This window comes from Uloborus diversus, chromosome 8 (assembly GCF_026930045.1).
Source record: "Uloborus diversus isolate 005 chromosome 8, Udiv.v.3.1, whole genome shotgun sequence".
NCBI classification, from domain to species: domain Eukaryota; kingdom Metazoa; phylum Arthropoda; class Arachnida; order Araneae; family Uloboridae; genus Uloborus; species Uloborus diversus.
The window spans coordinates 77,486,961-77,503,387 of NC_072738.1; positions in this window are offsets into that span (position 1 = coordinate 77,486,961).

The window sequence follows — 16,427 nt, forward strand, 5'->3', positions numbered from 1 at the left end:
TAAGTGAATTTAAAATTGTTTGCAGCATGTACTTAATAAACAAAGCACAACAATTTAACCAATCCGAAACTTTAGCCAGATGGGAAAAAGTGTACTCATCCGTGGACTGTCGGCTTCTATGCTAATTTTTCGGTAGAGTAACATTGTTATATTATGCCGGTTTCAATGATAATTCGTCGGCAGATTAGCATTATTATGTTATGCCAGCCTCAAAATTAATTCCTTGGCAGATAGTCTATGTAACAGAACACTACTTTTTATTGTTATATCTTAGTATTTTGAGCAAAAAGATTAGGGACAAAGTTGTGTAATATCTGTGCGAGCTGCATAGTAAATTTTTTTTAAACGTAACGCTATTTCAAAAAGCAAAATTTCCCAAAATTAAATGCATGAATTCATAAGCAGAGTTTCTTATGTAACTTAAGTAATACGTTCCATTTCAGGAAACATTTTTTTTCCTTAAAAGATCTGATATGTATGCTATAGATATGAAGTATCGGTTCCCATGGCTAATCCTCTAGCTCTTTAGACGAAAAAAAAGTTTTGGGATAATTGTTTGATTTTTTTTCAGCGGAAAAAATATTTTTAGTGCATCTTGTATGTTTGACTAGAAAAGTGCACTAAATTACAGAAAGGTAATGCAAATAACTAATCTTTTTCAAAGACGGCCGGACAATAAGCATGAAAAACAAATCACCCGCCAGTTTCTGTTTATGTCCACTTATCTACCAAATTTTGTCGCATGCATATATTCCTGCCTTAGCCCTGGCTTAGGGGCGGCAACTTACTGCTATAAATACCCAAGCTTTGCCTTCAATTCACTAGTCGAACCGCACCATGCTTCGGTCACTCGCTATTCAGATAAATTTACTTTATCTACCAATTAGGTGGCACCCTCAACTTCGATGAAACGACATCTGCCTCCAGCTCGGATATTTACTAATCTAGACTGATGAGTCCTAATAAGAACGAAACTGAGGTTACTGGATGTGATAACCGGGCTGTCTGGTAGATTGCTTATCATTTTGCCTAAGCCCTGGCTTAGGTGCGATAACTTCTTGCTAAGTAATCGCATTGCGTCTTGAGATATAGCAGTTCATAATTATTTCGAGTGTGCTACTCCCCTTGAACACCATCGGCATGAATTAACATCTCCTCCTTCTGAGGATTATATACCTCCAAACAAAATTTTGACGAAATCTGAATCTATGCATTTGTCACAAATAACGAGAAGCTGTTTTTTTATTGCCTTACCCCCCAAAAGGATTGGCACCAAAATGGAATCAGCACCTGCATCTTCTGAGACCAATTTCTATCTGTACCCCTGCATTACTCCTTTGGAGACAGAAATCATGCTTACAAAAAAAAAAAAAAAAAAAAAAAAAAAAATTCCTTAGACGAATTGGCGTCGAAAATGAATCAGCATCAGTTCACATAAGAGTATACCAATGTACTAAATTTCGTTCAATTTCATGCAGTAGGTTTCGAGGTAGAGTCAAAAATCGGTACCCACATGTAGACACACACACGGGCACACACAGACATTTTTTAAACATACAATTCGGCAAGACTTCAAATCTACAAATCTTTCGAAAATGTTCGCGAATAAAATACTGTCTTCTAGCCCAGTCAATAAAGGTTTCGTGTCGCAACTAATTTAGGGAAAGCTAAATTTCTTCAGGTTGTTAGTAAATAAAGTATACATTAAAAAAATACAAAGTCCCGACCCCCACCCCTCTTACTTTCTCCCCCACCCCCTCCGAAACATTGCAAGAGCAGTACTATGATTATACGCTTTTCGTATCGCAACTAATTAAGGGAAAGCTGAATTTTGGCAGGATGTTAGTACATAATGTTTTCTTTAAAAAGGTACAAAGTCCCGACCCCCACCACTCTTCCCCCTCCCTCAGTCCCTCCGAAACACTGCAAGAACAGTACTATGATTGTACGCTTTTCGTGTCGCAACTAATTAAGAGAAAGCTGAATTTTGGCAGGATGCTAGTACGTAATGTATTCTTTAAAAAAGTACAAAGCCTGGATCCCCACCCCTCTTGCTTTCCTCCCCACCCCCTACGAAACATTGCAAGAGCAGTACTATAATTATACGCTTTTCGTGCGCAACTAATTAGGGGAAAGCTGAATTTTGGCAGGATGTTAGTACATTAAGTATACGCTAAAATAAGACACAGTCCCGACCCGCACCCCTCTTTCTCCCCCCCCTTCCGAAACATTGCAAGAACAGTACTATGATTATACGCTTACAGCTCGAATACTAGTGATGATACCGGAATATTCCTTTTTTTATTTCACTTCTTACAATATTATAAACCAGTGGTGCCCAACCTACGGCCCACGGGTCACATCCGGGACATGAAACTGATCAGTGTGAACCGTTGTTTTGCGAAATGTTACAATTCGAGGACTATGTAGCAACTGGTTTCTGAAAAACAGGTTGCATTCAAAAAAAAGGCATCAAGTCATTATAACTACAATTTTTCTCTTATAAGGGGTCATTTAACAGTTTGTTGGCTTGGTCTCAAATATTGTGACAATGCATTCTACTACAGTGTCCACACAAAGACGTACAATCGAACCCAGTTTTACGACAGCTACAGTTTGTAACACAATGTTTTACAGTTGCTAGATATTAGTAGGAGAATTTCATTTGGAGCAGAAGGGGAATTGTCATGATCTTAGGAACCAGTCTGTTGCTTGAAATATATTTCCAAATTCTTTCTTCTGCTGGAAGTTTAAAACCTAACCAAGTTTGAATAAAAGTTTGTGAAAAGCAGGTAATCACAAAAATGTCCCTAAAGTCCACTTTTGATTTACCAAAAACATTCACCAACTTCAGATGTCACTCGTCTGGGGTTGGCATTATACTTCATGCAACAGACTGGTTCCTCAGTTCATGAAGATTACTTCTGCTTCAAGTGAACTTCTCCAATTAGTATCTTGCAATTGAAAAGATTATGTGTTTCAAACAGTATCTGTCGTAAAGTTAGGTTCGATTGCACGTCTATGTGTGGACACTGTAGTGGAATGCACTGTAACAATATTTCGGACCAAACCAACGAAATATTAGAAGATGGCCCCTTATATAAGACTTAAAAATAAAAACCAGAAGTAATATTAAACGTTAATAATATCCGCTGAGAGAAAATAATCAGTTCAAATATACTATTCCTGATTTATTTAAAGCTTAAATAGTTAGCCAAGAATTAACATTATTTTGTAGACTATCGCCGACACAAACGAATTATAAACTGTTGTAACAAATAACTCTATTATGGTAGTAAATACTTTAAGTGAACGTCATTACATTGTTGATCCATTTCAAGAAAATGACTATTATCATATTATTATCTCTAAATTTGGTTCAAGCATTTCTTTCCAAGACGTAATGATAAAAAGCTATTAATTTGTTGAAGTTACCTTTTCGTTTTTGTTGTGAGATTTCTGCAAATGATTAAGTTGGTAAAATGGTGAAACTGAGTTATCTACATAAAAAATGTATGTTTCATAATTTGCGTATAACAGTGGTCCCCAACAATGTTTTCAGAAACCAATTTCTAACTATTTGGCTAACAATTTGTAACATTGTCATTAATCGTGCTCTTCGAGTTGTAACATTTCACAACACAACGGGCAACACAGTTCGGCTTCGCGGGCCGGATACGGCACCTGGGCCTCAGGTTGGGCACCACTGGTTAATAATATTGTTAGGAGTGAAATAAAAAAAGGAACACCCCGGTAACATCATAAATTTTCAAGCTGTACGCGTATAATCATAGTACTGAACTGATCATTGTGCAATGTTTCGGAAGGAGTGGGGGGGGGGGGGAGCAGCAAGAGGAGTTGGGGTCGGGACTGTCTGGGTTTTAATGTACACTTTATGTACTAACATCGTGCAAAAATTCAGCTTTCTCTTAATTAGCTGCGAAAAGAAAGGCGAATATTCATAGTACTGCTCTTGCTGGTCTAAGTGTTTCGGAGAGGGGGGGGAAGCAAGAGGGGTAGGGTTCGGGACTTTGTGTTTTTTTAGTGTTTAATTTATTTAATAACGTCCTGCCAAAATTCAGCTTTCCACTAATTAGTTGCGACACGAAAAACGTATAATCATAGTACTGCTCTTGCAATGTTTCGGAGGGGATGGGGGAGAAAGAAAGAGGGATGGGGGGTCGAGACTTTGTGGCTATTTAGTGTGTACCTTATGTATAAACATCCTGCCAAAATTCAGCTTTCCCCTAATTAGTTGCGACACGAAAACGTATAATCATAGTACTGCTCTTGCAATGTTTCGGAGGGGGGTGGGTTAGAAAGCAAGAGGAGTGGGGGTAGGGACTTTGTGACTTTTTAGTGTATACTTTATGTATTAACATCCTGCCAAAATTCAGCTTTCCCCTAATTAGTTGCGACACGAAAAACGTATCATCATAGTACTGTTCTTGCAATGTTTCGGAGGGGGGTGGGGGAGAAAGCAAGAGGGGTGGGAGTCGGGACTTTGTATTTTTTTAGTGTATACTTTATTTGCTAACATCCTGCAAAAATTCAGCTTTCCCTAAATTAGTTGCGACAAAGCCTATTTTTTTACCTTCATTGACTGGGCTTTTCTATGTATGAGATTTAGAAGAAAGTAAAGTTATCTGCTTATGCATAAAAATTACGCACGAAAAAACATTATTTCACAGTGATTCAAAGTAATAACCCACGGATGAGTTTAATTCAGTTGTGCGTAGTAAAATTTACAAGAATGTCTAATGTCTGCACTAATTTTTTGAAGCAAGATGTTTTTTTATATTAATGGAAAATTAAGGAGTATTCAATGTTCAAGTATTCAATAAAAAAAATTCAACACATTGAACATTTAAAGAAGACGCTAACCATTATTTTTCTTCTATTACTTTGACATTTATAATTAGCTGGGACATACCATTACATGTACTTCCAAGTTTTAGTATCGTCTTTACGGACTGTGAAAAGTCATACCATCTAAGAAAAAATCTTTCTTTTGAAATTAATAATAGAACATCGAAAATAAGATAGAAAAAGCTCATGAAACAAAATTTTTAAATTTGATGGGACGTCAATGAAAATGTAATTAAATTTCCAACATCAACGAAAATTTTCATCAATATTGTTCTAACAAATCTGAAATTTTTCATAAAATTTAAACTGGAAACTTGTTTTTAAGTTTTCGATGTCTCATATTTTCATTATACGTGTTTCATTAGCTTCTGAAAGATGGTGACGTCAGTTCTTAATTAAATATGTCAGCTTGCCGAACGTTCTTTTCTTATCAGCTTCTAGTACAAGATTAAGCGTGATCAAGTTAATTTTATTATGCAAATAACAAACGTTATTATTTATTATTAAAAATTATTCAGATGAAATCTACGTGTATGGTTTTAGTGTAATAAGGAATCAATAGTTTCTTACATAAGAATATTGCATAATTTTGTATTCGTTTAGTATTTGAAATTTATGTCACAATCAGAAAAAGGCGTTTGAAAAATGATAATTTTAGAAAATCTTCTTAGGAAGTCCGAAATGACAATAATGAACAGTCAAGCCCGTTTATTAGAATATCGGTTACAAGAATATCACGCTTAATGTAATACATTTTTAATGTCCATTATTTTTTATTCCTTGTAACGGAATATTCTGCCCATAAGAATAATTTTTCATGAAAAATTGGCTATTCCACTAAGCGGGATCGACTGTATTACAGAAAAGCATGATACACATATCGCATCCCAGCAAAAAAAAAAAAAAAAAAAAAAAACAGCATTGTTGAAAATCAAGGTTTTACGCAATAGTAATTTTAAGTGATTTTGTCTCAAATATTACGATACAATCAAAAAAAAAAAAAAAATGATGATGTGATATTTACTGGTTAGTTTTTGTTAACTGAATTAACAATCTTCAAGTTCTATGCATCCAGTAAACATATGAAAGTAATTTAGAATGAATAGATAACTGATATCTAATGTGCTCGATGAGAGAAACTATGCGCATTGTCAGGTTTAAGAAGTAACTACAGTTTGAGGAAAATTGCATATGCTCAAAAACTTATTCTTGGTAACCAATATACTCACACTCTGAGGGTGAAAGTTGCTCATCCCAGAAGCAAAGTTTGGTTAGGTACGTCCAGGAAAAGAGAAAAGGTTGATTGGCTTTTGTCATTCAAATTTTTTTTCTGTTCCTACAGTCCAACCAAAGTCAAGAAAAAATTTCACTTTGGAGATACAAATTGACCTCCCATCAGTGCGTGATTAGAGAAACTAAGTACATTTTCTGGTTTAAGAAGCTTGAGCAGCATCGTTTGCCCTTTAAAAAGTAATTCTTAGTGACCACGATGCCCAAAATCTGATGATACAGCAAACTTATCGAAGAAGCAAAGTTTGATTAAAACCCGAGAAGAAAAGTTTGATCAATTTCTATCATAACAAATATTGGTATTTTTTCCGATAAACTTGCCCAAGTCAAGAAATGATCGTCCTTTGATACACAAATTGAGCTTCAAAAAGGCTTTGATTTAAGGAACTAAGCGCATTATCTGGTTTAAGAAGTAATTATAGTTTGAGCAGCATCGCTTGCCATCAAACGTTTATTTTTAGTAATCACTATGATCACAATTTGATGACAAAAGTCGCTCATCCAAACAGCAAAGTTTGATTATGTCCCAAAAGAAAATTTTAATCAGTTTTTATCACTTTAAAAAATATATATTTTTTGCTCCTGCAGAGACGCCCAAGCCAAGAAAAGATAGTACTATGGACGCACTAACTGAGCTCTTAACAGTGCTCAATAGGAGAAACTAAGCGCATTATCTGGTTTAAGAAGCAATTACGGTTTTAGCAGCATAGCTTGACATCATAAACTTATTTTTAGCAACCAATGCTTACAATCTGACGATAGAAGTTGCTCATGCAAAAAAAGTTCGATTAAATCCTAGAAGAAAAGTTTAATTATTTTTTATCATATTAAATGTTTTTCTGTCCCGACAGACCTGTCCAAATCAAGAAAAGACTGCACTCTGAACATGCAAATTGTACAAATCAAGACAAAGAAAGTAAGGATTGGCGAGACATCTAGAAGAGAGGGAAATCAAAAATTTAAAACGAAAGAATAGCCAATTTTCCCGTCATTGCCCTTAACAGTGATTTTTGTTCCTTTCCCCGCAGCGGTGGAGAACGTTCGATGATCGTAAAAGGAGTGAAAAAGGAAAACAAAACGGGGGTGAAAGCTCCAAACGAAACTATTTAGGTCAAACGACGAGGTTCATTGCATTGGGAAGTTGCTTTTCACTTAAACGATACGGACTCGTGCCGTTGAGACTCGTTGGCACGTACTTCGAAGATTTTTTTTTTTTCTGGTTCCGATGCGGTATTGTTTTGACAGTATGTAAACATAGTAATACGTTCAGATGAATAGTGATTTTGCTGATTATTTTTGTTTATTTTTTATCGTGACGAGATTCAAATGTTCTATCAGCAGAGAGCTTTTTAAATTTTTAGGTCTACGTTTTACTGCATCCGAAAATATTACAGGACTGTATTTTTTTAAATTTAAATTCTGCATTGTAACAGACGTCACATTCATTTCTTCAAGTAATATCAATGGTGTATACACAGGCCTGTCATTTAGAGTGGTCAAGAGGATCAATTGCTCCCTCCTAATTACCTGACCGTATTAAAATGCAAGTAGAATTTTGCTTTCAAACAAGATTTTTTTCAGAACGTCAATTTTGTTCAAAAATTGTCAAAAATTGTACTTAAAAATTTTCAACCAAATTTAATTTATGTGTTCATATTAAAGTGAAATTTTTGCTTTTAGGAATTACATTTTTTTTAAACAATTGTTTTTTTGGTCAACAAGAGTATTTTTCCATTTAAAAAGTGACTGTTAAAATTAAATAAATTATGAAATAATCAAAATTGCCTTAAAATATCACTCCAGTGGGCTGTTCCATATCTCTTGAAAGCACCGTAAAAATTGAAAGTTTATATCATAAGAAGTTTTGAGAGAACGGTACATAAAGTTTAACAATTTAACATTAGGCGCACACAGATTACCGACTCCCCTTAATATTTTCAAACTTTGTCCTGAATGCACGATGACAGTTTTAGCAAGAAACTTTCTCCTAAATGTTTCATTCTAATTTAAAAAAAAAGGGGGGGAGCCAACTAGCCCGGTCTACCCTAATGAAGACAAAAAAGAAAATTTATATAAAATTAAATATTATTTATGTTAAATTAAGTTGTAAAAGAAAATTTAACCGAAAAGCCGTATCAGAGTGTTTTCCGGCTACCAGTGGGCATCACTATTTCGCCGTTATTAAAAATATAAGATTTTAAAAATGTAGGTAAGAATCTCCTAGCTACTATTAAAGATTCCATGGCTGTTAAGTTGACAAAAAATATCATTTGGAACTATACCGAGCTAAACATCTCTACTAATAATAAGGCTGAAAGTCTATCTGGATCTCTGTCTGTCTGGATCTCTGTGACGCGCACAGCGCCTAGACCATTGTTTGGCACGTAGTTTGTAGCATGGGGGTGTGCACCTCAAAACGATTTTTCGAAAATTCGATTTTGTTCTTTTTCTGTTCCAATTTTAAGAAAATTTTACCAAGCAAATTATCACAACGTGGACGACTAAATTACAAAATTATCATAACGTGGAACCGTAACATGGGCAAGCAAATAAATATAGCAAATTGGCGAGAAAATCATCATTCAACATTTGTAAGTATAGAGGCAAACCAAATGATCTTTTAATTTTCTACTACGGGCAGAACCGTGCAGGTACCACCATTACTAAATAGAGCTAACAAAATAATAGAGATAACATAATCGAGCTAACATAAATGGGAAATTCCGCCAAGAAAACAGATCGCGCCATCCTGCTAGCCATAATACGAAAAAATGAACCGCCACCATGACCGCATCTCGGTCCTTTTAATCACTAACGCAGTCAAGATATGCCTTCTGGAATCTGCGTTTTGGTTATAATAGGATACTTATATTCATATAAAATGCTATTATATTTAATAGTTTCTTCAATTTCATTTAAACTTATTTCCTCATACCCTGCTAGGTTAAGCAACTGTTCATCTGTGTGATGGTTATCTTTCTGCTTAACTGTCACATTGTATCGTAATAGACCAATAGGACGCTTTTTTACTGTTATTTTCCTTACATACCATAATGGTTTCATCTTACTCTGAGAGGTGGAACTAGTTTCATATGAAAATATAACTGGTAGGTATGTATATAAAATGCTATACTAGGATTGGTAATGAGTCTTAAAACGAAGAGTTTTGAGGAGGGGTTGAGCTTCACAAACCACCCATCTACGAGTCTCTAGTATGATATCCTGAAGATTTTCCGGTATTTTCTCAGATTTTTTTTTTTAAGTGTAGCAAAATTTTGTTCACCATTTCGTCAATTTTTTTTAGTCTTTGAAAATTTAATTTTTACTCTCTGTAATTTTACTTCAATCTCTCGATAAATAATTTCCTGAAGATTCTCATGTATTTTCTCAGGAATTTTCGCAAAGGTATAGCAAATTTTTGCTCAAAAATATATTCTCAGAAACCTGATAAATTATTTCTTGAAGATTCGAATGTACAGGGTGTCCTGAAAAAGTGATTGTTTTCAAAAATTTATGACAGGAGAACGGTTAATGATAAAAAAACAAATTCTTGCAGAAAATTCATGTGGTGGGCCTAAAGTTTTTCCCTCAGAGTTCCAAATTTTAGTTCAAATTTTTTTCAATAGATGGCGCTGCACACAGTAAGCCGGTAAGTCAAAAAAGAAGAATTGAAATTCACCGATTTTTGCTCCGATTGCGACATGGGAAGACAGCCGACGATTGTTTGAAAATATTGTTTTGTTCTTTTGTTCATTATTTTCAAAAAATTATGATGCAATTTTCTATTTCTTTTTTTTTTGGATTTACGGGCTTACTACCTGAAGTGCCATCTATTGGAAAAATTTTCAACTAAAATTAGGAACTCAGGGGGGAAAAAATTAACGACCCACCACATGAATTTTCTGCAAGAATTATTTATTTATTTATTTTTTTATCATTTACCGCTTTCCTGTTATAAATTTTTAAAAACAGTTTTTTTCAGGACACCCTGTATTTTCGTTATTATATTTTTTTTGTGGAGTAATATTTTATTTACTATATCAGCAGTCTTGATGTAAGTATAATAACAACTAAATAGAACGCTTTTTTGCTCCTTTTATTTCACGGTTCAGTTGCTTGTTACTTTGAAAAGGAAAGTTTCGCCAACGTGGAAGAAAGTGAAACAATTATTCACTTTTCCGCGTTTCGGTTTTATAGGCTGAATTTTCCTGACACTGATGATTTCCTTTGTATAGCTTAAAAAGATATAAATATTTTTTCATTACCTCATCAAACATGATGTGTTTATTTTGGTTTTTCAAATAGTGTTTGTCAATGCTAGTTAGAGGTCTACAACCTTTCTTTCTTGTGGATCACATCAATAAATTCGGTATTGCATAGAAAACCTTAGAGCAATACATGAGACGAATTATTGTTCTACTGGTAATTGTGATACAGCTATTACGCTGGGTCATTTTAGTGTCGGGGTATTTGGAACTGTTTGTCCATGGATTTGGTGCGCTAAATTCAAATATGACATTAGTTGTAGCCTAGGAGCTCAAATGTCTAAGATAAGTTATTTTAATGAAATATACGTGACACTGGTTTAAGTTAAGTCCATAGATCAAGCGAAACACAAAACATGAAATTTTTATTACTATTATATAACACAAATATTCAGATCCGGCTTATCTAGCAGGTCAACTGGGCCAGGGCCTAGGGCCCCCAAGTTTTAGGGGCCTTAAAGAGCCCAAAGTTGAATGCGTCCCTTGAAGAAGGGTATTTGTTACATATTAAAAATTTTATGGTAATTTGTAACATATGCCGTTCATCTATAATGGGAAGGACTAAATATTAATGAAGATCAAGTATAACATATGCCCTTCTTCCACTGTAACATATGCTTTTCTTCTAGAGACCCATTCAATTATTCTATTCTTATTTAAGAAAAGGATTTAAATTAAAAAAAAATTCTAAACGATCGCCACCTCAAAAAATGGATGAACGACCATAAAGTGTACGAAAATTAATTGGTAAAATATTTTCCTCTGAAATCAAGAGGCAGCCTTTATGAATGAATGAATTCATTAAAAATATATTACTCTCATTAATTTTCGCAGCAGTCTTTATGAATGAATCCAATACAAATATACATATTATTTACATTAATTTTTGGAAGTGAGTATTTGAGATGATTAAAAATAATAAATGGAAAATATATAACTGTAAGCCCTAAAAAGAAAAAGAAGAAAAAAAAAAAAGACAACGGTTTAAAAAAATAAATAAAAAATAAATAAAAATAAATAAATAAATAATAATGGTGATACTAGTGTAATTGTTACTGCAGACTACTGGTGACTGTGGCCTGTTTGTTTCTTTTTGATCAGTCAGTCAGAATGCGTTTTCTGTCGCATACTAATTATTTCACGAGCCACATTATTCAATCATTAGTCAGCTGTAATAGAAACAGCTATTGGAGTGACGTTTGATGAAAAAAAAAAATCTGGTTTTCAATCTTGGGGGGGGGGGGGGGAATGCTCATTGAAACTCGTTGAAATATTTGTTTAACGTACATTTTGAACTATTGTTTGCTGCTGTAAGAAGCAAATTTAAAAAAAAAATTAATTTCCACTTTAATACTACAAATTTATTTATTTCACTGCGTTATGATGGAGATTATTGCACGGTAAATTGAGAATCAAACTGTTTCTTAATTGTTTTCACTTTTGCGAGTACTATGATTTTGTAAGAAATGCATTCGACGTCGTTAGGGTATGAAATTAGCATTTTTCTTGATGAAAAATTTCGCTTTCCATTTCGAATCGTCTTACAGAGCTCGACAAATTTCAAAAATTCTTAATTTTCAGGGGTTTCTATAAAACTGTATCGGTTTTCAGAGTGTCCATACAAGACATTTTAATCAAAAATTAGTAAAACGCAGAAAAAATATGTACAAGAAGTGTTTTTAAGACAAACTAAGTAGATCATATTGATGAAAATCAATATCAAATTCATCTCGATGACATTACGAGTAAAATTATTGTTTACACTTTCTCATATTCTTTTACCGCGAACATTTAGAAACAATCACTGTCGTTTGATATTTTCATCATTTCAATATATTTTCTGCGATTTAATTTTCCCAATGTATATATAGATAGATCTCATAAGCACGAGTCTTCGATGACGGTGAAATAATTGCTAAACATATAAATGTAATGATTGAAATAGCTGAATATGATTTCTCAGAGAGCATAGAGGAAGTTACGTTAAAGAAATACACAAAAGAATGAAACTTCTCACTACGATATCCTTTCATCTCATATAAATGTACACATGGGATGCAAACTTACTTTGAAGTTATTTCAACGAAATAAGAATGCTAAATAAACTTGAGCATTTGAAATTATCATGTCAATTTCTTACATTTATGTTTTTCGTTTTTTTTTTTTTTTTTTTTTTCCAATTTACTGCTGAACACTGTAAAAAAGTTCCGAAACGCTACTGAGTACTTCCGTGTAGCGTTTCAGGATTTCAATGATTTTCATCCACTTCCTGGCAAAAATCAATCATTATTGTCAAAAAGTTTTCTGAATTGCTACAAGTTGCACGAATGCAGACTTCTCATTGTTGTGAAAAATGTTTTAGTTCCCAGTTTAAAAATTAACTGAACGTATTTATAAAGTGTATCGACTTCGTTTCGATTTTGACCCGTCCGTACTGATTAAGCTCCCATATGGAGCAAATGGGGTATGGACAATGTTGCTTTGCAAGAACTGCAGCGGAACACAATGCTCGATACTTGCTTGCAGTTCTGGCTCGGCTTTGTCCATGTTTTCAATTATTGCTTATGGGACATTTTAATTAATCAGGAAGGTGCCAAGCTGTTATATTATTCCTACCTACGTTCTCTCTACGGTTCCAGAAACGCGACTGGCTTCAATACAGGAAGATTTCTGAATTTTTCAGGGGGCTTCCGGGATAATTTCCGGAATGTTACTGAATTTTAGCGGAAAACGTTCCTGGTTTTCTTAAGGTATCTTACTGGCAGAAATTGGGCACATCAGCTGCCCATTATTTTCCAGAAACGTTTCTGAATTGTTTTTACAGTGAAGCAATGTGCTAAGTTTTATTTTGAATTAAAGACTTGTTTACACTTATTTACTTTTAAGATTTCATCATTGATCGCTTTGAAAGTATTTAAACTTTGAGAGCCTAAGATTTTATTTTATCTGATTGAATACGACCTACTATGAAACACACAATGGCCTTTTTTATCCTCATAGTTTACCCCAATACTAACCACATTTTACCACAATATAACGCATTATAATCAGAAATCTAGGAATAAAAGATGACACTAAGTCCATGACATGCTATTTTTATATGTGTATAGTACCAGTATACCACGACGTATAGTAGGGTATACCGGGGCACTTTTACGTACTTGGATTTTTTTCAATGAATTTTTAAAATTTTAAAAAATTTAAATTGATTGAATACGACCTACTATGAAACACACAATGACCTTTTTTATCCTCATAGTTTACCCCAATACTAACCACATTTTACCACAATATAACGCATTATAATCAGAAATCTAGGAATAAAGATAACACTAAGTCCATGACATGCTATTTTTATATGTGTATAGTACCAGTATACCACGACGTATAGAAGGGTAGACCGGGGCACTTTTACGTACCTGGATTTTTTTCAATGAATTTTCTAAATTTTATGTTTCAACTTAGGAAAATTTAGACATAGCGGTTTTATGAAGCAGTTAATGGAGACAACATTGGTATATTCAGTTGTTGCTCAGTTTGTGTTTTTAACAGCTAAAAAAAATATCTTCGAGTTCAAGTCGGTTGCGTAAACATACCCCGGACACGCGGCTCGTTTACGCATATCTATTTTGACAACGTAACGTGGTTCCTGTTAGTGTTTTGAACATAATGTCTTACAATCGTTAAAATAAAACAAATTGATTACAGCCTGAATCTACATTAATATTATAAAGAGAGAGAGCGGAATTTTAGATGTTTATATGATCGAGGTAATCTCCGGAACCACTGCAACTATTTGAAAAATTCTTTCAATATGTGAAAGGTACATTCTTACTGAGTGACATAGACTATAAATTATGCATATACGTATTTATATCAAATTTTTTTAAACCAATAGTTTGTCTCCGCCACCAGTTTATGTTTCGTACCATTATATTTGTATAAGCGTAAAATCTGTCACCGATTGTCCTAAAACTGCAATTCGAGAATCCTCGAAGGTTCTCTCTGAACTGAATCGTTATGTCGGTGTAAGAACCGGCGAAACCTTTACATGTATTTTCGGATGCGTAGGATAAGGTATTTAGCATTCTGTTAGCTTTGACAATTGCGAAACACTGAGAGTTGCAGAATGTTTACGCATCAAAATTTATTTAAACGAATTATAACTGAGATCCGCTTCGGGTAAATACGAATTCAAGTAGTGCAGATAGACGCTATTAATCCGTGTTTCTAAAAGTTGTAATTTTGCATGCATTTTGGCCTATAATTTGAGGTTTTATTCATTTATACTAATATTATAAAGAGAGAGGTTTTATTTTGATGTATATATGTTCCGGGTATCAGGTAAATTCCAGAGCCACTGCACCTATTTGAAAAATTCAATCACTACATGAAAGGCACATTTTTGCTGAGTGACATAGGCTATAAATTATGCATTGGGGAGACCGGGGGCAAGATGACTATGCTAACAATTTTCTTGGTTTATTAATTTATTTTTAAGGATAGTAAAATTAATTTTCCATGAGCTGCTAGAGTAGTCTTTTGTAGTATTAAATATATTGCCATTTAATTTTTCAAATAAATATAACAAAGGCTATTTTTATTTTTTCATAACCTTAACAAACTCGTCATCTTGCCCCAGTACTGGGGCAAGATGACTTTGACCAAGAGGCAAGATGACAACGGTGAAAAAGGTTGAGCATATTTTTTGTTTTGAATATGTTATCTAGTTTTACAAATGATAACTGTGTTCTTACATCTTACTAAATAACAAATTAAGCGTAATACGTTGTAGCGTAATGTTCAAGTGTTAAGTTGTGCAGCTAACAATAGACACAAATAAAAATACCATTTTCATGATCGGAACATTCCTCATCGCCACCACTCTAGGCTTTTACAGCTCTAGATCCATTCTTCCGTTGGAGGGTCTCAAAATTCCACCTTCCAAGCAAGGCATCTTAGAATACTATTCTTTGAAGTTGATGCAACTGCATTGCTTGGCATGAATAAGGGCCCACAATAATAGACTTGGGTCTACAGGAACTGGGTCTGAGAATTTTTTTACCCCCTTTTTAGCTCAACGAGCTTATTTTCCCTGTTTTTTTAAATAATTCTTTTTTTTTTCTTCCTCTTTGTTCCTTGTTCTGATATTTCTTTGATGACTGTTATTTGTAAGAATGTATGAGCTTCAGTTTTTGTTTTCAAGCATTGTGTTGCTTTACGCAATGCATTGAAATCAAAAACACTAACATGCTTCTTTTGTGTATCGGAATCAGCATTTGGCATAACTTCTGCTTCGTCTGGAGGGTTTATATGTTGGTTTTCTACTCCCAAGGTCTGAGGATTAGCACTATTATTCTCAGTTTCAGAGCCAATAACGTCATAGTCCGCTAAAAACAAGAAAATTATGAGACTCGATACCTCATTCTTTAAACCCTTAATCGGCATTTCCAACTGTAGCTGCTTTGAAGTAAGCGGTGCTCAAAAGCTCGCCAATATATTTTTTCTGTGATAGTTTGTCCTTGATGAATGACCATAAAGTTGTCACATGTTTGGCTATAGTAGGTTTTTAATGGGCAGAAAAATGATGCATCAGGAGCTAGAGACGATGCGATGTGCGAAATGGCATCCCAACCATGATAATGTTTTTTCACTGCAATATAAGATAGCCTGCAAATCTATGTGAGATTTATGAATGTCAATAATCAGCAGAGCAGGAGGTTCTTTGCTTGGTTTAATTCATTCTAGTCATTTGGTCAAATAGTTTATAAATTGCCCCTGGTCACCCACTTTCGAACGATACCTACCTTGATTCAATGCGTCCTTTAGCCCCAGAGGAGAAGCGCAAGGTCGCGTGGACAAGCAGACAGCGTTTACATGAATTTAATAAAGTGGACCACATAGTTTAATAAATTCCGAAACATGGGCAATAGGTAAAGCTCGTCATCTTGCCCCGCGTTGCTGCCCGTCATCTTGCCCCAGACTGCCTGTTTGAACGGATTC